The 24,655-nt window shown below is 43.8% G+C and overlaps 7 non-coding genes across 7 annotated transcripts; all 7 read right to left on the bottom strand.

Moving 5' to 3' along the window:
* Positions 1-11,604: 11,604 nt before the first annotated feature.
* Positions 11,605-11,676, bottom strand: trnaa-ugc. Its single transcript has one exon. It is a non-coding gene; the product is annotated as a tRNA-Ala (tRNA).
* Positions 11,677-12,309: 633 nt separating this feature from the next.
* trnag-ucc lies at positions 12,310-12,381 on the bottom strand. Its single transcript has one exon. It is a non-coding gene; the product is annotated as a tRNA-Gly (tRNA).
* A 4,853-nt stretch (positions 12,382-17,234) lies between these two features.
* trnaa-ugc lies at positions 17,235-17,306 on the bottom strand. Its single transcript has one exon. It is a non-coding gene; the product is annotated as a tRNA-Ala (tRNA).
* A 631-nt stretch (positions 17,307-17,937) lies between these two features.
* On the bottom strand, positions 17,938-18,009 carry trnag-ucc. The gene has a single exon. It is a non-coding gene; the product is annotated as a tRNA-Gly (tRNA).
* A 3,295-nt stretch (positions 18,010-21,304) lies between these two features.
* Positions 21,305-21,374, bottom strand: trnaq-uug. The gene has a single exon. It is a non-coding gene; the product is annotated as a tRNA-Gln (tRNA).
* A 623-nt stretch (positions 21,375-21,997) lies between these two features.
* trnag-ucc lies at positions 21,998-22,068 on the bottom strand. The gene has a single exon. It is a non-coding gene; the product is annotated as a tRNA-Gly (tRNA).
* Positions 22,069-23,277: 1,209 nt separating this feature from the next.
* trnaa-ugc lies at positions 23,278-23,348 on the bottom strand. The gene has a single exon. It is a non-coding gene; the product is annotated as a tRNA-Ala (tRNA).
* Positions 23,349-24,655: the final 1,307 nt, after the last annotated feature.

Raw genomic sequence — 24,655 nt, 5'->3', positions numbered from 1 at the left:
TTCCGGCAACCCTGGGGCGAGAGCTTTTCATGGAACCTCTGATGATTAAACAAGCACATCGGGATCTTACACCCTGTCCACATGTCGTGATATGCCTGCTGAAATTCCTGTGACTTCGCTCCGGGTGGTGCGGAAGATGCGTTTGTTGCGACATTCGCTGCTTTGCTCGAATTCAAATTTTGTAATTTGAGCAAGAAATTTGCTTGACGCTATGTTGCGAAAGCCTGTCAGCGGTGAGATTGTCCGGACATCACAGACGGCTTCAGAGCGTTGTTTGGAGAGGACCAGGGAGAACGGGCTAATGACGTGCCGCTGCCCGACAGAAAGCTGCCAAAGAACGGGGAAGTGTAGGAGAAAGAGCCAGGAGCAGCGCTGCAGCTTTTGGACAAATAAACACCCATAGTCGGTCTGGATTATGCTCTGACAACTACTGCCATTTACTCGGAGTGAACTGTTTTTATTAAATTAGCTTTTTACTTTAGTTTTTGGGATTGCAACGTTGTTTTATTTTCACTTGTGCTTCTCAGCAGCTAGCTTTTGTGCACATCTGGTTACTGTTGTTAGCGTAGGTTGGCACCCGAAGCTTTGTTGGACCACTACTTCATATTTATATGAAAACCGGACAAAAATGGACATTGCTTGGAGAAAAGATAAAACCTGCACAAGGAAAGCGCTGCGAGGATTAAATCTAAGTGTTATGTGAACACAGCATAATACAACAAAACCATGTGTGTAAATTAGCTTTTCGTCGCTGCTCGTTTCAGCACTCTGGACAGCGCCATGCCTGCAGAAAATGTTGGGATGAGGTAGTATGAGTTACTACCTCGTGGCCACGAGGTGATTAAAATATGGGGATGAGTTACAACCTTTCCACATTTTAATTTTAATTTTTAATTTTCTCTGAGTGATCCTTCAGGGACTCTGTAAATTTGCGTGGTAGACCTAACAATTTTTTAATGGGCATTTTCAATAATTTCATGTTTCACTTCAAACTGGTTGATTTTTTATGGTAATTCATGTTCTGAGAGAGAGACCTGGGTTGGAAAGGATATTTAGGAGTCAGCTAGGCATTTCATGTTTGATAATAATACTGTCTGTCTGCTGTATTGTTTGTTATTTTACTACAGGAGACACATTCTGGCTTGCACAGTGACTTCACAAAGAGATCATGATACTTTGATAGATGTCAAGAATTATTGATGAACAGGGTAGTCAAATTTGTTAGTTTTAATGTGAACGGGACCAGTTTAAAAGTCTTGTCATACCTGAAAAAGCTGCAAATTGACATTGCTTTTATATAAAAACCTGTATCACTGCACAGAGCATAAAAACTGTAAAAACACTCGATTAGGGACTATGATTATGAATTTTTTATTTAGGATATCTTTCTCAAGGTATCAGGGGGGGATGACAAAATATCGTCGTAGGGGGTGACTTAAATTTTTGCCTGGATTCTACTCTGGATATGCTGAGGCAAATGCACCCTCAAACCAGAGACTACTTATATTAGGACTGACCTTTTTCTGTTGTCAACACAGCAATTCATAGGACATTAGAAACTGAACACTGATCATTCACCTCTGACCCTGTCTATCTTGAAGCCAGACATGCATGGGGGGGGGGGTTAATGGCTCACATATATAAGTTATAATGTTACAATTTCATCTGCCCGTTATACTTTACTGTTCGTTATGGGCACCGTTAAATTACGTCTATGTTGTAGTTAACGGTTTTACCACTTGATGTCACTGTGAGACTAGCTGTCTAACTTATTAAGGATTCATAGTTTTCACCTAATCATAATTATTTGTCCTTGTATACGCACCTTTTTGTTGGTGTTTTGTTGCTATTTTTAACCTTTAGCCTCTTCATTATTGCAAACGTTGAAAGAGAGAGAGACAAACAGATGACAAACCCGTAATAAACTTGGCCATGGGATGCTTAAACGTTATTTTCTGCGACACTGTTTTGATTAGTATGGACTTTACGCCAGATTAGCTAAGATGAACCTTACGTCTCGGTGGTGCAACCAAACAACGACACAACTTAAGTCTCAAACTAACTAGTTTCAACGTATTGTTTAGTGTGGACTTTGCACCCTAACTTAAGGTAGAACTTATGTATTGCTGGTGCAACAGGCTGCTGATAGTGCTGTTTTGGAAGACAAACTGTGCCTCCTCTCCAAATATTTTTATATTATAGAACACACTAAAAGCTTATCTAAGGGGACAAATACTCTTGTATACAAACAGTATTAAAAAGAAATACATGACAGAAAAAGAGTACAATACAGTACACACTTATAGAACTGAAAAGGCCATTTTACGAACTAAGCAAAGATATTATGAATTGGGAGAGAAGGCACATGTCCTGGCTAACAGGCTTAGCCAATATTTGCCACAATTAATAAATCCAGACTAGAGTGGCTTTTGCTTGAAACGAACGTCAGCGTACAATTTAGGCAGGCTCTTTCCTATTATCTACCTCACTAAATTTAAGACTGAGCCTAGTGTAGCAACAGCTTTGGATGCTGAAAAGACCTTTGACAGGCTGGAGTGGCCATATTTATTCAAAGTTTGGGTTTGGCCAGCTGTTTATAAATTGGGCAAAAACCCTTTATCATAAACCCCGGGCCAAAATTGCCACTAATGTACAGATCTCATTAGCATTTCCCTTGAGTAGGGCAGGGAACGGGGATGGTTGATAACCGTAGGCACATTGGAGTGGAGTCAAATCCTTGGAGGCACAGGACAGTGTTGTGCGCGTATTCCACCCAAATTAGCTGTTTACTCCAGCTGGAGGGGTTCTGGGAAGCCATACAGCGCAGGCCTGTCTCCAACTCTTGACTGAGCTGCTCAGTTTGACCGTTAGTTTGGGGGTGGTATCCTGAGGACAGATAATATCTGCTGTCTCTTTGGTAGACAGGAGTTTAGCCAGCAGAATGAAATGTACTCTCTTGGAGAATCTGTCAATGACAATCAGGATGCTTGAGTTACCTTTAGAGGGGGGAAGCCTCGTAACGAAGTCCAGGGAGATGTCAGAGCAGGGCCGAGATGAAACAGGGAGGGGCCTAAAGAGTCCAGCTGGTGCTTGACGGGGCACCTTGCTTTGTGCACACACAGCACAGGCCGCAACATATTCTCTCACCCCCACCTCCATGGAAGGCCACCAAAACTGCTGTTTAACTGCGAACAAAGTCCTCTAGGCTCCAGGGTAGTGTTACTTTCGTCAGACGAAACTAAACTAAATATATTTGTCAACAACCTTTTTTCCCCTGACTAAAATAAGACAATGACGAGACGACGACAATGCACTTCAACGCTGACTGTGACTATGATAACATGCAATATTGTTGAGGCAAACATTACTGTACTGGAAGATGCAAACTCTGTTGATGCACACAACATGCTAGGGAATAAGAGGCAGTTAGATATTTGGTCCCGTTTCAAATACAATGAGACGGAGAAAAAAACAGAGTGCCTAATTTTGGATGGCAAGCAATGTGGTTATAAGATTTATGAAGAAAACACTACAAACTTGGAGCGGCATATTATCTAGACTAACCACCCGGAAATTGAGGTAAGTTAATGTCTGCTTTGCAATAAAAATTTGAAATAAGATGACATTTACAATTCCCTAACCGATCGGCCAACAAGATCACTATGTTGTTAAGCCTATATTGTGCAGGATGTGCTTTATAGGCAAACTGGGCAGATTATCTTAGCTAGCAGGTTGTGAAAGAGATGCAAATTAACGTTTCAATGAACATAGAACTGAACTAAGTTGCTAGCATTATTTTGGCTAGCGCGTAGGCTATACATGCAACACTGCTAACATTAAAGAGCTATCATGGTTATGATGACCATTTTTATATTTTAGTGGGTAACTTAGCTCACATTTTTAGCCTTCCCAATGCAGCAAAACAGCGTTTTTATGTAAATGTAATGTAAATAAATAAAAAAAATAGGCTATGTAAATAGCCTACATAAATGTGAGGCTAACTAAGGTGTTATGAGTGCTAGCAGGTCTGTTGGTACTTGCGAGGCAAGTAACGTTACAAATTAGATTGCAAGCAGGGGACACAGAGTGGTAACCTATAGGCCAGTGGTCGGCCAGTGGTCGGCAATAGGCGACCCGAAGGCCAAAGCTGGCCCGCCAGCAATGATATCTGGCCCGTGGCCAGATTACTTTGATAAAAAAAAAAAATAATAATAATTATAGCGGCTGGTGCTTAAACAGATCTCAGTCATGACAGCAAAAGTTGCTCACCTAATCACTTCCTCTTAAGTGATTGTGCCTACAAAATGAAAGCACAAGAACATATTTGCAGCAGTACTTTATGTTATGTTTAAGTAAGAGCTTTTACTGTGAAAAGTTATGAAGGAAATTCAAAAGAGTCTCTAGCTTGCTTCACACACCTCTGAAAAAAATGTCAGAAAACGTGAGATCGGAGGTTCACAATACCTTCCTACATAATAGCACCCATCTTTACATACGTTTGTGGGAGTGAGCAATACTTAAATTCTTCAAATATTTTGCCCGATGCCTGACTAATTTGTCGACCCCTGCTATAGGCTAATTTTGATGTTATGGTAGCATACCTGAATATATGTTTACATCAGCAGAGAAAAGCTTTATTAGAAATACAGTAGAACAAAGTAGGCTATTAATGCAAATAATGAGGCAGTACTTTAGATATGGTAATGTACAGATATTTTAAACAATAAAGATCTTAAGATTTAAACCTAAATGATAGACGATGAAAAAGTGTGACATTATGTGAGATGTGGGGGAAAAGCTCCAAAGAATATGTAATAACCTTGCCTTCATGTTCAAAAATAATTAAAGCTGTCTTCAGTAAGACACAGGCATAACATGGCATAATGTAGGCAAATTACTCTGTGATTAAACTAAACTAAGTGGTGTTATAGATTTTGTTATCAAGTAAGAATATCTTTTTCACTTAAGTTACACTTGAATGCCTGATGTTGCATGTTGCTAAGCATCATTTGTTTTCTTCATGGATTCCATTCATTCATTCAGCTGACGCTTTTATCCAAAGTGCTCTGGAGCAACTAGGAGTCTTGCTCAGGGACACATTGGTGTCTCACAGTGGATTTGAACCTGGGTCTCTCACACCAACTGCATGTGTCTTATCCACTGCTCCATCACCACCCCTATTGCAGATGTTGTAAAGCAACCACCCAGGAAAGAGGAAGTGCCATCCATCTCAGGCGCATTCCTTTCTGACACAAAGTACAAACTTGACTCACAGGAGCAACGTAACAAAGAGGAGGCAATAGCTCAAAGGATAGGCCGAACAGCCCTCCATCCATGGATAGTGGAAGATCAGAATTTCATCAGAATGATGGAGACATTTGATAAAAGACATACCATGCCGAAAGAAAAAAAAATTACAAACTTAGTGGATCAAATGTACCAGTCTGAAAAGGTCAAATTCAAACAAAGACTGGCCATGGCCCGCAAAGTAAGCATTGGCTTGGACTTATGGACTAAAAAAGGGCTCACAGCTTCCTTTCATGCTGTCAGTGCTTGTTATTTTAACACCAAGGATAATAAAGCTGAACCCATACTCCTGAACCTAAAGCAAATGGTTCACCCACACACTGCTCAGTCTATCGCTGTCATTGTGGATGAGTGTACAGAAGAATGGGGGATCCCAAAAAAGAAGATTCTCACCATTATCACTGAAAATGAAAGTAACATGGTTGCTGCCGTTCATTGTGAATGTGAAGAAGAGGACAGCACTTCTGAGGAGAATACTTCCAAGGTAAGTGATGGAGAGGAAGAAACAGATGAAAGGTCAGTCTGAGTGATGTGTATCATTTATGTATAGAATGCTTCACTGTTTTAGATATTCAATATTTAATCTTGATTCAAGCATGTTTGATATTTATTGTGGTGATTATGTGCGATTGTGTAAAATTATTAGTTTCTGGAATATTCATTAAAAATATGGGTGAATTTTGTGTTCCATTTTCATTAGGTATGGAGTCTTGGAGAGGACCCCATGTGTGGTCCATACCCTTCAGCTTGTGGTTAACATGATCTAGGAGGAACACACAATCAAACGCCTGCTTGACAAAGTCCGGCATCTGGTAAAACGAAAATAATCTGTTGCCACAGAGAGATTGCTGCAACAGTGTGGACTCATCCTCATCAAAGGCTGTCTAACCAGATGGTCCAGTACTTATGATACTGATGTTGTCTCGCTTGCTTGAAGTGAAGGACCATCTTCCATCAGTAGCTTACATCACGGGCTGGGACTGCCTGCTGCCAAGTGAGTGGCAGAAGGTGACGGTCCTCAGAGACTTGCTCCTTCCTTTTGCAGAACACACGAAGGTGCTTGAAAGTGACACCAGTTACCTATCCCTTGTTGTGCCTGCACTGCTGGACTTGAAAAGCCACCTGTCTGAGTTCTCCCTAGCTCATGCCAGGAGCTACAGGGACATGGCTACACTGGCACAGAAGATGAGCATAAACATGGACCGACGCTTCAGCTGTTTTTTTGATGTCACAAAGGACAAGTTCTCTCCTCTAGCTGCGACTGCATGTCTTGTTGATTCTAGTGTATCAGCTGATCGAAAATGATGACGACGACATTAGGGTTGGGCCGATAGACGATGTCATCGTCCATGCAATGGCTGAAAGAAATCACAACGTTGAGCTGGCATCGTGATTGTAAAACCCCTGCCCCCCTCTCAAATTTTCACATTATACCACCCTGTGAAAGTTTTTAAGTATGCTTTGCACCTGCCTCGGAAATCTCTTCTCCCCACACTCACACACACCTATACCTCAGGTAAACACCCCGGCTTGCCCCGCCTCTCACTCTTCCACAGAAAATGCCATCAAGACAATACATCAGCACCATCTATCTGTATTTCTCATACTGTTTAATCTTTTTTGACTTATCACTTATAAATGGATTGAGTAAAATAAACAAAGTAAATTGTGTCATCAGCTTTTGTCCTGGCTGGTCTGTGTACTTTGTTGAAATCAAGGCCAGCCAGCATGGTCTGAACAGCAAACAAACAACTGATGACAAACCAAAAAAAAAAAAAGAAGAAAAAAACGGGTGAAAAAGTGATAAGTATATGGTTATGTGTGACAATATAAGACTTAACATGGGGCTTTAGATTAGGGGGCCTTCGATTGCCCAGTTTTCAGAAGTAATACTTGGCAGCTCAAATGCAATGATTTCAACCTTTTTTGAGGGCGATGGTGTCCCCTCCTGGTTACAAATTGGACTGCACCCCCTGAAAGAGGAGGTATTCAGTGACTTTCTTTGTGAGTGGAATACAGGAAATATATCAGGACAGACAATACTATATTAAAGCATTAATCAAAATATGGTGTGAGACTCATAGACGTCTCTGAATATAGGACTGTCACCAAAAACACTTCTAAGACAAAATGAAGTCATACCCATGACTCTAAACAACAAGATTCTGGAGACTTGGTATCAGAAAGGGATCCAGCATTTGGGAGCTGAACTATGAAAGAGGATTTCTCATGTCCTTTGAACAATTAATGAGGAAATATGACTTATCCAGCAAGACATTCTTCTATTATCTTGAGTTAAGATCTTTTCTCTGAGTTAACCTGGGCCTTGGAATGACCTTACCTGAACTTAATAATGTAGAAAAACTGCTTCTTGAGGAAAATTTATACAAATTTATTTCTAAGATGTACTCCTTACTCCTGAACGGGGGCTCAAAGCAAGATGGGGATCAGATCTGAACATTCTACTCTCCTACTCTACATTCAACTGATTCCCTTCTCCTCATTGATAGGTGCATTCCTCTTGAAAAGATCACATAAAGTCTCACAAAAGATACAACCCTTTTCTGAAAATCTGGCAACCTTACCTAGAGTATATTAATGTATCACTGATGCCACCGCAGGAATGTGATCATTTCTGGTCAGCCAGAAGTCCTCTTGAAAGGACAGGATGCTGTGCTGGGGAAGTGTGTATGTGTGTTATTCTGTGCACTGACCTTTCTTTTTGTCTTTTTTTTTTTTTATTTTTTTTTGTTATGTTTGTTTCTCTAACTGGGTATGTGAGGGGCTCCTTATGTGTTTTGTGTTCCGTAATCTATTTTGAATGAATCTGAAAATAAAATATTCTAAAAAAGAAAAAGAAAAAATCAATTGATTTTTATGGCATTTTCACAACAATTCAGAGCTGCGTCAGCAGAGCTGCGGCATCTTCAGTGCAGCCCCCTGCATGCTTCACGTGCGATGGCCCGTCCAGCGTTGCTTGCAGCTTTAATTTTTATAACTTTTGCAAACTATGGGTCTGTAAGACTATGATATTAGTTGCAGTGAGTTAGGAAGTGCAGCTCTGTCTCAACTGTGCCCTTGAGAACACAACCTCTCCTCTCTGGATAGTGTCTGTCTGTGCCATCCTACCTCCACTTCCAGGTTTTTCTTTTTGTTGAGTTCACTCTTATGCACTTAGCCTGAGTGGTTAACGGTTTACACAGCCTCAGGACAGTAGGCAGAGGGCACTCCTTTGTGGGCTCATCTACCGGCAGCCCGACACACTGATTTTTGGCCCATCAATATATATGAGATAAGTTCTCATATGACAGTAACCTTTTTTTTCTTTTATAAATTATGTTCATTTGCAGACAGTCAATTTTAACAAGTTGCAGTTGCAGGAAACTGTGTCATTCATACCACAAAGCAGAGTGTGGAAGTTGTCCTTTATTGTATTTGTAAGTCTAATTTCTGCTGACACCATACTTTTAACAAAACAATTTAGTTTAACCAGCCTTTTGATTTACTTAATGTGGTTGTAAAGGACATCAAACTTAAACGTAGTGTAAAGGTCAAACAGTGAGTTAATAGAAAGGCCTCTGCACCTGTATGAGCCATGTCAGATGTCCCGACTCACATGCCCACTCCACTGATGGTGCACAACATGGCTGTTTTGGGGCACCAGAGGAAAGCTGAGAGGGAAGAAGATGGGAGGAGGGCTGGAGAAGAAATAATTGCAACTGTCATCACAAACAAGAACCATCTGTCTCATTTGTGTAACTTGTTTTCTTTTAATATGAAAAGTATGCTGAAGAGATCTGGGAGTTTGAGAGATGCCTGGAAGGGCTAGGCTCTGGGCTAAAGCCAGCCTTCTCTTGGGTTCTATGAGCAGGGGCATTATTATCCGGCCAACCTGCACTGTTAACCCTTCGCACTCACACACAGACGGAGAAAGAGTGACAGCATTAGACATTTTTAAAGCAAAACGTTGGCATTTCTTGAACTAGCTTTTTATTATTACAATGTGCATAGTAAATGCAAATGTTTAACTTCCTTCCATGTTGCCTGCCAACTCTAGGGTAATTGAATTTTCACATATTTTGTAAACCCGCCTCCACAGCATGGCAGCTCCTCACCATTCCAAAATCAAGTGGCTAGAACAACTACTGGAAGAACATGGCAGAAGGCATGTTCTTGTAGATATGGAAGAAAACAATTTTAATAGTGTAATCACTGATATTTTGGGGGAACTTATGTCAGCCAGAATACTGTGCAGAAGAATTATGGAGGAAAGTCAAGCACCAACAACTGGTGAGGACAGAGGCAAAGAACGACCCCGTGCAACAGACATCTGGTGCTCCAGCAAATTTCCCAGAGGCCAATTTCTTTTGGATGAAGCTGCTCAATCTAGGAGGGGCACAAGCATGTGTAATGTTACACCAACGCTTTGGGCCACATATGGACAGGGGAGTGTTTGAGATGAAAAGACAAAACAAAGCCAGCGGGGCGAAATGGACATCTGAGCACAGAGTAAGAGCAATTTTTACAGTGAAATATACATGTTGTTTTCAACACTAGCTTAGCAAATACACTGCCCCAGTTTGTTACTCAGTGGTGCTATCACTGTCTAGCCAAACACTAGAAGCTGTGATCGTTGTTTGTAGTAGTATACAGTTCTGCAATAGTAGCGTCTTGGGAGTGGCCTTGGAAAGCAATGGTCCAGTGCATTCATGTTGTTCTAGGTGTTATACCTTCTGAGCAAAAGGAAATACCACAGCCATTTTTTTCTGGTCATGTAGCACCAATTTCAAAATCATTGTTGTACTGCATAGACAGGCCTGTTTTAAAAAAAATACCAACTTTCCAGCCGCTTTAACCTGAGGTATGCAGAGATTGAACTATTTGTTGAAGAATATGCTGTAAGGTAGTTACTAAAATTATTAATTAAGATGAATAACTACAGAGCACCATCCTGGGGTCAGTGACTAATTATCAAAATGTGAAAACACTCACACTTTACATATTTGTGAACAGTATTTGAGAGAAATAGGCCTTTTGTGTACTTTGAGAAAGTCTTAGATATTTGAGTTCAGCTCATGGGCAAGCAACGAGTTCCAGCTGTTTGTTTTTTTGTGTTTTTTGAGACAGCCCAGAGTCCTGCACGGTGATGGTCAGCAGTAAAACACAATTCAGATGCACTGGATTGAACCGGGACCTCATACATGCAAAATCATTGCATTACTAACTGTCCATGAAATCCTATGTATGTAACGAATTCTTTAGGCGTATCCTCAGTCTGTTTTTGTCCTGTCCTGTCTCTTTAAGGCCCCCTACTCTGCAGCTGATTGGCTAACCCTAACCCTAACTGGGTCCATCACGTCATGCACCCTGGCCCAAAAAGCCCTACACTGTGAAAGAAAGGGCTGTGAAACTGTGGATAATTTGTATTTCAGAGTCACAAGCCAGGTGACATGACTTGTTTCACTGTTAGAATTCGATCTATTTGTTACCGTAACATTTGAAATGTCTAGAAGAGCCACACGATCAAATCATTTTAACTTTATCAGTGCTGCATGACTTGTGTGGGACGAAAGAGCTCAAGAGTGATGGGAAACGCCACCTGAGTGCATGATTTTTTCCAAGACGTTCTTACAGAACATCCAGAAGCCAAGGACTGAACTGTGTATGACATCATCCTATGAAATGAATTGTTTGGTCAGATATTCACTACATGGCCGTGGAATGGAAACGGAAATACATGCAAAATCATTGCATTACTAACTGTCCATGAAATCGTATGTATGTAACGAATTCTTTAGGCATATCCTCACTCTGTTTTTGTGCTTTGTGTGATACTTGCGCAATACTACAGTCCTGTCTCTTTAAGGCCCCCTACCGTGCAGCTGAATGGCTAACCATAACCCTGACCGGGTCCATCACGTCATGCACCCTGGCCCAAAAAGCCCTTCTGTTACCGTAACATTTGAAATGTGTAGAAGAGCCACACGATTAAATCATTTTAACTTTATCAGTGCTGCATGACTTGTGTGGGACGAAAGAGCTCAAGAGTGATGGGGAACGCCACCTGAGTGCATGATTTTTTCCAAGACGTTCTTACAGAACATCAGGAAGCCAAGGACTGAACTGTGGATGACATCATCTTATGAAATGGTCAGATATTCACTACATGGCCGTGGAATGGAAACGGGCCCATGTCGAAGATACTGAACGCCATACTGCTCCCAATGGCGATAGGGAGACACTTTGACTGGTGAGAAAGGCACTATCCAAGTGGAGATAGTTTTCCATAAATGCTGCTGGAGATGCCGGGGATTGAACCCGGGGCCTCATACATGCAAAGCATGCGCTCTACCACTGAGCTACAACCCCACGGCCAAAAAGGCAGGAGACAGCGCAAAGCATCTATTTCTGACCGCCTAATCTTCAACAAGCAAAGTCTAACTTTTTTGGCTTCATGCGCCCCTGAGCAACTTTCATAGTTATATCCAGTTCTCTTTATTCATCTATGCTGTAACCTAAGTTGTCTTCATGCACAGCCGAGCAACTAGATCAGCAATGAATCACCATAAAGACGGTTGTTGACCGGCATCTCCATCCATCCATCGTCAACCGCTTATGCTGCGTACAGGGTTGCGGGGGCTGGAGCCAATCCCAGCTGACATGGGGCGAAAGGCGGGGTACCCCCTGGACAGGTCGCCTGTCCATCGCAGGGCCACACATAGACAAAGAAGCAGGCACACGCAAACCTATGGACAATTTAGAGTCAGCAACTAACCTAGTCCGCATGTCTTTGGAGGGTGGGAGGAAGCCGGAGCACCCGGAGAGAACCCACGCAGACACGGCGAGAACATGCAAACTCCTCACAGAAAGGCCGTGACGACCGGGGCTCGAACCCACGACCTTCTCATGACCAGCATCTGCACCGGTTAAAAGGCAGCTCCCGAGAGTCTTCAGAGTGACATCGCTGGACAGAGGTGAAGCGTTGCACAAGAAGAAACGACCTGCGATGGCCGGGAATCGAACCCTGGTCAACTGCTTGGAAGGCAGCTATGCTCACCACTATACCACCATCGCTGCAGGTAAGCAAGGAGTTCCAGCTGTTTGTTTTTTTGTGGTTTTTGAGACAGCCCAGAGTCCTGCACGGTGATGGTCAGCAGTAAAACACAATTCAGATGCACTGGATTGAACCGGGACCTCATACATGCAAAATCATTGCATTACTAACTGTCCATGAAATCCTATGTATGTAGCGAATTCTTTAGGCGTATCCTCAGTCTGTTTTTGTCCTGTCCTGTCTCTTTAAGGCCCCCTACTCTGCAGCTGATTGGCTAACCCTAACCCTAACTGGGTCCATCACGTCATGCACCCTGGCCCAAAAAGCCCTACACTGTGAAAGAAAGGGCTGTGAAACTGTGGATAATTTGTATTTCAGAGTCACAAGCCAGGTGACATGACTTGTTTCACTGTTAGAATTCGATCTATTTGTTACCGTAACATTTGAAATGTCTAGAAGAGCCACACGATCAAATCATTTTAACTTTATCAGTGCTCCATGACTTGTGTGGGACGAAAGAGCTCAAGAGTGATGGGAAACGCCACCTGAGTGCATGATTTTTTCCAAGACGTTCTTACAGAACATCCAGAAGCCAAGGACTGAACTGTGTATGACATCATCCTATGAAATGAATTGTTTGGTCAGATATTCACTACATGGCCGTGGAATGGAAACGGAAATACATGCAAAATCATTGCATTACTAACTGTCCATGAAATCGTATGTATGTAACGAATTCTTTAGGCATATCCTCACTCTGTTTTTGTGCTTTGTGTGATACTTGCGCAATACTACAGTCCTGTCTCTTTAAGGCCCCCTACCGTGCAGCTGACTGGCTAACCATAACCCTGACCGGGTCCATCACGTCATGCACCCTGGCCCAAAAAGCCCTTCTGTTACCGTAACATTTGAAATGTGTAGAAGAGCCACACGATTAAATCATTTTAACTTTATCAGTGCTACATCGCTGGACAGAGGTGAAGCGTTGCACAAGAAGTAACAACCTGCGATGGCCGGGAATCGACCTCGGGTAAAACTGCTTGGAATGCAGCTATGCTCACCACTATACCACCATCGCTGCAGGCAAGCAAGGAGTTCCAGCTGTTTGTTTTTTTGTGGTTTTTGAGACAGCCCAGAGTCCTGCACGGTGATGGTCAGCAGTAAAACACAATTCAGATGCACTGGATTGAACCGGGACCTCATACATGCAAAATCATTGCATTACTAACTGTCCATGAAATCCTATGTATGTAACGAATTCTTTAGGCGTATCCTCAGTCTGTTTTTGTCCTGTCCTGTCTCTTTAAGGCCCCCTACTCTGCAGCTGATTGGCTAACCCTAACCCTAACTGGGTCCATCACGTCATGCACCCTGGCCCAAAAAGCCCTACACTGTGAAAGAAACGGCTGTGAAACTGTGGATAATTTGTATTTCAGAGTCACAAGCCAGGTGACATGACTTGTTTCACTGTTAGAATTCGATTTATTTGTTACCGTAACATTTGAAATGTCTAGAAGAGCCACACGATTAAATCATTTTAACTTTATCAGTGCTGCATGACTTGTGTGGGATGAAAGAGCTCAAGAGTGATGGGAAACGCCACCTGAGTGCATGATTTTTTCCAAGACGTTCTTACAGAACACCCAGAAGCCAAGGACTGAACTGTGTATGACATCATCCTATGAAATGAATTGTTTGGTCAGATATTCACTACATGGCCGTGGAATGGAAACGGAAATACATGCAAAATCATTGCATTACTAACTGTCCATGAAATCGTATGTATGTAACGAATTCTTTAGGCATATCCTCACTCTGTTTTTGTGCTTTGTGTGATACTTGCGCAATACTACAGTCCTGTCTCTTTAAGGCCCCCTACCGTGCAGCTGACTGGCTAACCATAACCCTGACCGGGTCCATCACGTCGTGCACCCTGGCCCAAAAAGCCCTTCTGTTACCGTAACATTTGAAATGTGTAGAAGAGCCACACGATTAAATCATTTTAACTTTATCAGTGCTACATCGCTGGACAGAGGTGAAGCGTTGCACAAGAAGTAACAACCTGCGATGGCCGGGAATCGACCTCGGGTAAAACTGCTTGGAATGCAGCTATGCTCACCACTATACCACCATCGCTGCAGGCAAGCAAGGAGTTCCAGCTGTTTGTTTTTTTGTGGTTTTTGAGACAGCCCAGAGTCCTGCACGGTGATGGTCAGCAGTAAAACACAATTCAGATGCACTGGATTGAACCGGGACCTCATACATGCAAAATCATTGCATTACTAACTGTCCATGAAATCCTATGTATGTAACGAATTCTTTAGGCGTATCCTCAGTCTGTTTTTGTCCTGTCCTGTCTCTTTAAGGCCCCCTACTCTGCAGCTGATTGGCTAACCCTAACCCTAACTGGGTCCATCACGTCATGCACCCTGGCCCAAAAAGCCCTACACTGTGAAAGAAACGGCTGTGAAACTGTGGATAATTTGTATTTCAGAGTCACAAGCCAGGTGACATGACTTGTTTCACTGTTAGAATTCGATTTATTTGTTACCGTAACATTTGAAATGTCTAGAAGAGCCACACGATTAAATCATTTTAACTTTATCAGTGCTGCATGACTTGTGTGGGATGAAAGAGCTCAAGAGTGATGGGAAACGCCACCTGAGTGCATGATTTTTTCCAAGACGTTCTTACAGAACACCCAGAAGCCAAGGACTGAACTGTGTATGACATCATCCTATGAAATGAATTGTTTGGTCAGATATTCACTACATGGCCGTGGAATGGAAACGGAAATACATGCAAAATCATTGCATTACTAACTGTCCATGAAATCGTATGTATGTAACGAATTCTTTAGGCATATCCTCACTCTGTTTTTGTGCTTTGTGTGATACTTGCGCAATACTACAGTCCTGTCTCTTTAAGGCCCCCTACCGTGCAGCTGACTGGCTAACCATAACCCTGACCGGGTCCATCACGTCGTGCACCCTGGCCCAAAAAGCCCTTCTGTTACCGTAACATTTGAAATGTGTAGAAGAGCCACACGATTAAATCATTTTAACTTTATCAGTGCTACATCGCTGGACAGAGGTGAAGCGTTGCACAAGAAGTAACAACCTGCGATGGCCGGGAATCGACCTCGGGTAAAACTGCTTGGAATGCAGCTATGCTCACCACTATACCACCATCGCTGCAGGCAAGCAAGGAGTTCCAGCTGTTTGTTTTTTTGTGGTTTTTGAGACAGCCCAGAGTCCTGCACGGTGATGGTCAGCAGTAAAACACAATTCAGATGCACTGGATTGAACCGGGACCTCATACATGCAAAATCATTGCATTACTAACTGTCCATGAAATCCTATGTATGTAACGAATTCTTTAGGCGTATCCTCAGTCTGTTTTTGTCCTGTCCTGTCTCTTTAAGGCCCCCTACTCTGCAGCTGATTGGCTAACCCTAACCCTAACTGGGTCCATCACGTCATGCACCCTGGCCCAAAAAGCCCTACACTGTGAAAGAAACGGCTGTGAAACTGTGGATAATTTGTATTTCAGAGTCACAAGCCAGGTGACATGACTTGTTTCACTGTTAGAATTCGATTTATTTGTTACCGTAACATTTGAAATGTCTAGAAGAGCCACACGATTAAATCATTTTAACTTTATCAGTGCTGCATGACTTGTGTGGGATGAAAGAGCTCAAGAGTGATGGGAAACGCCACCTGAGTGCATGATTTTTTCCAAGACGTTCTTACAGAACACCCAGAAGCCAAGGACTGAACTGTGTATGACATCATCCTATGAAATGAATTGTTTGGTCAGATATTCACTACATGGCCGTGGAATGGAAACGGAAATACATGCAAAATCATTGCATTACTAACTGTCCATGAAATCGTATGTATGTAACGAATTCTTTAGGCATATCCTCACTCTGTTTTTGTGCTTTGTGTGATACTTGCGCAATACTACAGTCCTGTCTCTTTAAGGCCCCCTACCGTGCAGCTGACTGGCTAACCATAACGTCGTGCACCCTGGCCCAAAAAGCCCTTCTGTTACCGTAACATTTGAAATGTAGAAGAGCCACACGATCAAATCATTTTAACTTTATCAGTGCTGCATGACTTGTGTGGACGAAAGAGCTCAAGAGTGATGGGAAACGCCACCTGAGTGCATGATTTTTTCCAAGACGTTCTTACAGAACATCCAGAAGCCAAGGACTGAACTGTGTATGACATCATCCTATGAAATGAATTGTTTGGTCAGATATTCACTACATGGCCGTGGAATGGAAACGGAAATACATGCAAAATCATTGCATTACTAACTGTCCATGAAATCGTATGTATGTAACGAATTCTTTAGGCATATCCTCACTCTGTTTTTGTGCTTTGTGTGATACTTGCGCAATACTACAGTCCTGTCTCTTTAAGGCCCCCTACCGTGCAGCTGACTGGCTAACCATAACCCTGACCGGGTCCATCACGTCATGCACCCTGGCCCAAAAAGCCCTTCTGTTACCGTAACATTTGAAATGTGTAGAAGAGCCACACGATTAAATCATTTTAACTTTATCAGTGCTGCATGACTTGTGTGGGACGAAAGAGCTCAAGAGTGATGGGGAACGCCGCCTGAGAGCATCGATTTTTTCCAAGACGTTCTTACAGAACATCAGGAAGCCAAGGACTGAACTGTGGATGACATCATCTTATGAAATGGTCAGATATTCACTACATGGCCGTGGAAACGGACCCATGTCGAAGATAGTGAACGCCATACTGCTCCCAATGGCGTTAGGGAGACGCGATGCAGTGCAAAGCACTTTGAATGGTGAGAAAGCACTATCCAAGTGGAGATAGTTTTCCATAAATGCTGCTGGAGATGCCGGGGATTGAACCCGGGGCCTCATACATGCAAAGCATGCGCTCTACCACTGAGCTACATCCCCACGGCCAAAAAGGCAGGAGACAGCGCAAAGCATCTATTTCTGACCGCCTAATCTTCAACAAGCAAAGTCTAACTTTTTTGGCTTCATGCGCCCCTGAGCAACTTTCATAGTTATATCCAGTTCTCTTTATCATCTATGCTGTAACCTAAGTTGTCTTCATGCACAGCCGAGCAACTAGATCAGCAATGAATCACCATAAAGACGGTTGTTGACCGGCATCTCCATCCATCCATCGTCAACCGCTTATGCTGCGTACAGGGTTGCGGGGGCTGGAGCCAATCCCAGCTGACATGGGGCGAAAGGCGGGGTACCCCCTGGACAGGTCGCCTGTCCATCGCAGGGCCACACATAGACAAAGAAGCAGGCACACGCAAACCTATGGACAATTTAAGTCAGCAACTAACCTAGTCCGCATGTCTTTGGAGGGTGGGAGGAAGCCGGAGCACCCGGAGAGAACCCACGCAGACACGGCGAGAACATGCAAACTCCTCACAGAAAGGCCGTGACGACCGGGGCTCGAACCCACGACCTTCTCATGACCAGCATCTGCACCGGTTAAAAGGCAGCTCCCGAGAGTCTTCAGAGTGACATCGCTGGACAGAGGTGAAGCGTTGCACAAGAAGTAACGACCTGCGATGGCCGGGAATCGAACCCGGGTCAACTGCTTGGAAGGCAGCTATGCTCACCACTATACCACCATCGCTGCAGGCAAGCAAGGAGTTCCAGCTGTTTGTTTTTTTGTGGTTTTTGAGACAGCCCAGAGTCCTGCACGGTGATGGTCAGCAGTAAAACACAATTCAGATGCACTGGATTGAACCGGGACCTCATACATGCAAAATCATTGCATTACTAACTGTCCATGAAATCCTATGTATGTAACGAATTCTTTAGGCGTATCCTCAGTCTGTTTTTGTCCTGTCCTGTCTCTTTAAGGCCCCCTACTCTGCAGCTGATTGGCTAACCCTAACCCTAACTGGGTCCATCACGTCATGCACCCTGGCCCAAAAAGCCCTACACTGTGAAAGAAAGGGCTGTGAAACTGTGGATAATTTGTATTTCAGAGTCACAAGCCAGGTGACATGACTTGTTTCACTGTTAGAATTCGATCTATTTGTTACCGTAACATTTGAAATGTCTAGAAGAGCCACACGATTAAATCATTTTAACTTTATCAGTGCTGCATGACTTGTGTGGGACGAAAGAGCTCAAGAGTGATGGGAAACTCCACCTGAGTGCATGATTTTTTCCAAGACGTTCTTACAGAACATCCAGAAGCCAAGGACTGAACTGTGTATGACATCATCCTATGAAATGAATTGTTTGGTCAGATATTCACTACATGGCCGTGGAATGGAAACGGAAATACATGCAAAATCATTGCATTACTAACTGTCCATGAAATCGTATGTATGTAACGAATTCTTTAGGCATATCCTCACTCTGTTTTTGTGCTTTGTGTGATACTTGCGCAATACTACAGTCCTGTCTCTTTAAGGCCCCCTACCGTGCAGCTGACTGGCTAACCATAACCCTGACCGGGTCCATCACGTCATGCACCCTGGCCCAAAAAGCCCTTCTGTTACCGTAACATTTGAAATGTGTAGAAGAGCCACACGATTAAATCATTTTAACTTTATCAGTGCTACATCGCTGGACAGAGGTGAAGCGTTGCACAAGAAGTAACAACCTGCGATGGCCGGGAATCGACCTCGGGTAAAACTGCTTGGAATGCAGCTATGCTCACCACTATACCACCATCGCTGCAGGCAAGCAAGGAGTTCCAGCTGTTTGTTTTTTTGTGGTTTTTGAGACAGCCCAGAGTCCTGCACGGTGATGGTCAGCAGTAAAACACAATTCAGATGCACTGGATTGAACCGGGACCTCATACATGCAAAATCATTGCATTACTAACTGTCCATGAAATCCTATGTATGTAACGAATTCTTTAGGCGTATCCTCAGTCTGTTTTTGTCCTGTCCTGTCTCTTTAAGGCCCCCTACTCTGCAGCTGATTGGCTAACCCTAACCCTAACTGGGTCCATCACGTCATGCACCCTGGCCCAAAAAGCCCTACACTGTGAAAGAAAGGGCTGTGAAACTGTGGATAATTTGTATTTCAGAGTCACAAGCCAGGTGACATGACTTGTTTCACTGTTAGAATTCGATTTATTTGTTACCGTAACATTTGAAATGTCTAGAAGAGCCACACGATTAAATCATTTTAACTTTATCAGTGCTGCATGACTTGTGTGGGATGAAAGAGCTCAAGAGTGATGGGAAACGCCACCTGAGTGCATGATTTTTTCCAAGACGTTCTTACAGAACACCCAGAAGCCAAGGACTGAACTGTGTATGACATCATCCTATGAAATGAATTGTTTGGTCAGATATTCACTACATGGCCGTGGAATGGAAACGGAAATACATGCAAAATCATTGCATTACTAACTGTCCATGAAATCGTATGTATGTAACGAATTCTTTAGGCATCCTCACTCTGTTTTGTGCTTTGTGTGATACTTGCGCAATACAGTCCTGTCTCTTTAAGGCCCCCTACCGTGCAGCTGACTGGCTAACCATAACCCTGACCGGGTCCATCACGTCATGCACCCTGGCCCAAAAGCCCTTCTGTTACCGTAACATTTGAAATGTGTAGAAGAGCCACCCGATTAAATCATTTTAACTTTATCAGTGCTACATCGCTGGACAGAGGTGAAGCGTTGCACAAGAAGTAACAACCTGCGATGGCCGGGAATCGACCTCGGGTAAAATGCTTGGAATGCAGCTATGCTCACCACTATACCACCATCGCTGCAGGCAAGCAAGAGTTCCAGCTGTTTGTTTTTTTGTGGTTTTTGAGACAGCCCAGAGTCCTGCACGGTGATGGTCAGCAGTAAAACACAATTCAGATGCACTGGATTGAACCGGGACCTCATACATGCAAAATCATTGCATTACTAACTGTCCATGAAATCCTATGTATGTAACGAATTCTTTAGGCGTATCCTCAGTCTGTTTTTGTCCTGTCCTGTCTCTTTAAGGCCCCCTACTCTGCAGCTGATTGGCTAACCCTAACCCTAACTGGGTCCATCACGTCATGCACCCTGGCCCAAAAAGCCCTACACTGTGAAAGAAACGGCTGTGAAACTGTGGATAATTTGTATTCAGAGTCACAAGCCAGGTGACATGACTTGTTTCACTGTTAGAATTCGATCTATTTGTTACCGTAACATTTGAAATGTCTAGAAGAGCCACACGATTAAATCATTTTAACTTTATCAGTGCTGCATGACTTGTGTGGGAGAAGAGCTCAAGAGTGATGGGAAACCACCTGAGTGCATGATTTTTTCCAAGACGTTCTTACAGAACACCAGAAGCCAAGGACTGAACTGTGTATGCATCATCCTATGAAATGAATTGTTTGGTCAGATATTCACTACATGGCCGTGGAATGGAAACGGAAATACATGCAAAATCATTGCATTACTAACTGTCCATGAAATCGTATGTATGTAACGAATTCTTTAGGCATTCCTCACTCTGTTTTTGTGCTTTGTGTGATACTTGCGCAAACTACAGTCCTGTCTTTTAAGGCCCCCTACCGTGCAGCTGACTGGCTAACCATAATCGTCGTGCACCTGGCCCAAAAAGCCTTCTGTTACCGTAACATTTGAAATGTGTAGAAGAGCCACACGATTAAATCATTTTAACTTTATCAGTGCTGCATGACTTGTGTGGGACGAAAGAGCTCAAGAGTGATGGGGAACGCCACCTGAGAGCATCGATTTTTTCCAAGATGTTCTTACAGACATCAGGAAGCCAAGGACTGAACTGTGATGGAATCATCTTATGAAATGGTCAGATATTCACTACATGGCCGTGGAATGGAAACGGGCCCATGTCGAAGATAGTGAAGCCATACTGCTCCCAATGGCGATAGGGAGACACTTTGAATGGTGAGAAAGACACTATCAAGTGGAGATAGTTTCCATATGCTGCTGGAGATGCCGGGGATTGAACCCGGGGCCTCATATGCAAAGCATGCGCTCTACCACTGAGCTACATCCCCACGGCCAAAAAGGTAGGAGACAGCGCAAAGCATCTATTTCTGACCGCCTAATCTTCAACAAGCAAAGTCTAACTTTTTTGGCTTCATGCCCCTGAGCAACTTTCATAGTTATATCCAGTTCTCTTTATTCATCTATGCTGTAACCTAAGTTGTCTTCATGCACAGCCGAGCAACTAGATCAGCAATGAATCACCATAAAGACGGTTGTTGAACGGCATCTCCATCCATCCATCGTCAACCGCTTATGCTGCGTACAGGGTTGCGGGGGCTGGAGCCAATACCAGCTGACATGGGCGAAAGGCGGGGTACCCCCTGGACAGGTCGCCTGTCCATCGCAGGGCCACACATAGACAAAGAAGCAGCACACAAACCTATGGACAATTTAGAGTCAGCAACTAACCTAGTCCGCATGTCTTTGGAGGGTGGGAGGAAGCCGGAGCACCCGGAGAGAACCCACGCAGACAGCGAGAACATGCAAACTCCTCACAGAAAGGCCGTGACGACCGGGGCCGAACCCACGACCTTCTCATGACCAGCATCGCACCGGTTAAAAGGCAGCTCCCGAGAGTGTTCAGAGTGACATCGCTGGACAGAGGTGAAGCGTTGCACAAGAAGTAACGACCTGCGATGGCCGGGAATCGAACCCGGGTCAACTGCTTGGAAGGCAGCTATGCTACCACTATACCACCATCGCTGCAGGTAAGCAAGGAGTTCCAGCTGTTTGTTTTTTTGTGTTTTTGAGACAGCCCAGAGTCCTGCACGGTGATGGTCAGCAGTAAAACACAATTCAGATGCACTGGATTGAACCGGGACCTCATACATGAAAATCATTGCATTACTAACTGTCCATGAAATCCTATGTATGTAACGAATTCTTTAGGCGTATCCTCAGTCTGTTTTTGTCCTGTCCTGTCTCTTTAAGGCCCCCTACTCTGCAGCTGATTGGCTAACCTAACCCTAACTGGGTCCATCACGTCATGCACCCTGGCCCAAAAAGCCCTACACTGTGAAGAAACGGCTGTGAAACTGTGGATATTTGTATTTCAGAGTCACAAGCCAGGTGACATGACTTGTTTAACTGTTAGAATTCGATCTATTTGTTACCGTAACATTTGAAATGTCTAGAAGAGCCACACGATTAAATCATTTTAACTTTATCAGTGCTGCATGACTTGTGTGGGACGAAAGAGCTCAAGAGTGATGGGAAACGCCACCTGAGTGCATGATTTTTTCCAAGACGTTCTTACAGAACATCCAGAAGCCAAGGACTGAACTGTGTATGACATCATCCTATGAAATGAATTGTTTGGTCAGATATTCACTACATGGCCGTGGAATGGAAACGGAAATACATGCAAAATCATTGCATTACTAACTGTCCATGAAATCGTATGTATGTAACGAATTCTTTAGGCATATCCTCACTCTGTTTTTGTGTTGTGTGATACTTGCGCAATACTACAGTCCTGTCTCTTTAGGCCCCCTACCGTGCAGCTGACTGGCTAACCATAACCGTCAGTGCACCCTGGCCCAAAAAGCCCTTCTGTTACCGTAACATTTGAAATGTGTAGAAGAGCCACACGATTAAATCATTTTAACTTTATCAGTGCGCATGACTTGTGGGACGAAAGAGCTCAAGAGTGATGGGGAACGCCCTGAGAGATCGATTTTTTCCAAGACGTTCTTACAGAACATCAGGAAGCCAAGGACTGAACTGTGGATGACATCATCTTATGAAATGGTCAGATATTCACTACATGGCCGTGGAATGGAAACGGGCCCATGTCGAAGATAGTGAACGCCATACTGCTCCCAATGGCGATAGGGAGACGCGATGCAGTGCAAAGCACTTTGAATGGTGAGAAAGGACACTATCCAAGAGATAGTTTTCCATATATGCTGCTGGAGATGCCGGGGATTGAACCCGGGGCTCATACATGCAAAGCATGCGCTCTACCACTGAGCTACATCCCCACGGCCAAAAAGGCAGGAGACAGCGCAAATCATCTATTTCTGACCGCCTAATCTTCAACAAGCAAAGTCTAACTTTTTTGGCTTCATGCGCCCTGAGCAACTTTCATAGTTATATCCAGTTCTCTTTATTCATCTATGCTGTAACCTAAGTTGTCTTCATGCACAGCCGAGCAACTAGATCAGCAATGAATCACCATAAAGACGGTTGTTGACCGGCATCTCCATCCATCCATCGTCAACCGCTTATGCTGCGTACAGGGTTGCGGGGGCTGGAGCCAATACCAGCTGACATGGGGCGAAAGGCGGGGTACCCCCTGGACAGGTCGCTGTCCATGCAGGGCCACACATAGACAAAGAAGCAGGCACACGCAAACCTATGGACAATTTAGAGTCAGCAACTAACCTAGTCGCATGTCTTTGGAGGGTGGGAGGAAGCCGGAGCACCGGAGAGAACCCACGCAGACACGGCGAGAACATGCAAATCCTCACAGAAAGGCCGTGACGACCGGGGCTCGAACCCACGACCTTCTCATGACCAGCATCTGCACCGGTTAAAAGGCAGCTCCCGAGAGTCTTCAGAGTGACATCGCTGGACAGAGGTGAAGCGTTGCACAAGAAGTAACGACCTGCGATGGCCGGGAACGAACCCGGGTCAACTGCTTGGAAGGCAGCTATGCCAACTATACCACCATCGCAGCAGGCAAGCAAGAGTTCCAGCTTTTGTTTTTTGTGGTTTTTGAGAGCCCAGAGTCCTGCACGGTGATGGTCAGCAGTAAAACACAAATTCAGATGCACTGGATTGAACCGGGACCTCATACATGCAAAATCATTGCATTACTAACTGTCCATGAAATCCTATGTATGTAACGAATTCTTTAGGCGTATCCTCAGTCTGTTTTTTGTCCTGTCCTGTCTCTTTAAGGCCCCCTACTCTGCAGCTGATTGGCTAACCCTAACCCTAACTGGGTCCATCACGTCATGCACCCTGGCCCAAAAAGCCCTACACTGTGAAGAAACGGCTGTGAAACTGTGGATAATTTGTATTTCAGAGTCAAAGCCAGGTGACATGACTTGTTTCACTGTTAGAATTCGATCTATTTGTTACCGTAACATTTGAAATGTCTAGAAGAGCCACACGATTAAATCATTTTAACTTTATCAGTGCTGCATGACTTGTGTGGGACGAAAGAGCTCAAGAGTGATGGGAAACGCCACCTGAGTGCATGATTTTTTCCAAGACGTTCTTACAGAACTCCAGAAGCCAAGGACTGAACTGTGTATGACATCATCCTATGAAATGAATTGTT

Source organism: Micropterus salmoides, unplaced genomic scaffold (genome assembly GCF_014851395.1).
Source record: "Micropterus salmoides isolate LMB-PRFRI ecotype aquatic unplaced genomic scaffold, ASM1485139v1 Ms_hic_scaffold_4, whole genome shotgun sequence".
NCBI lineage: Eukaryota > Metazoa > Chordata > Actinopteri > Centrarchiformes > Centrarchidae > Micropterus > Micropterus salmoides.
The sequence above is the reverse complement of the archived record's forward strand: the minus strand, read 5'-3'. Positions and strand labels throughout refer to the sequence as shown.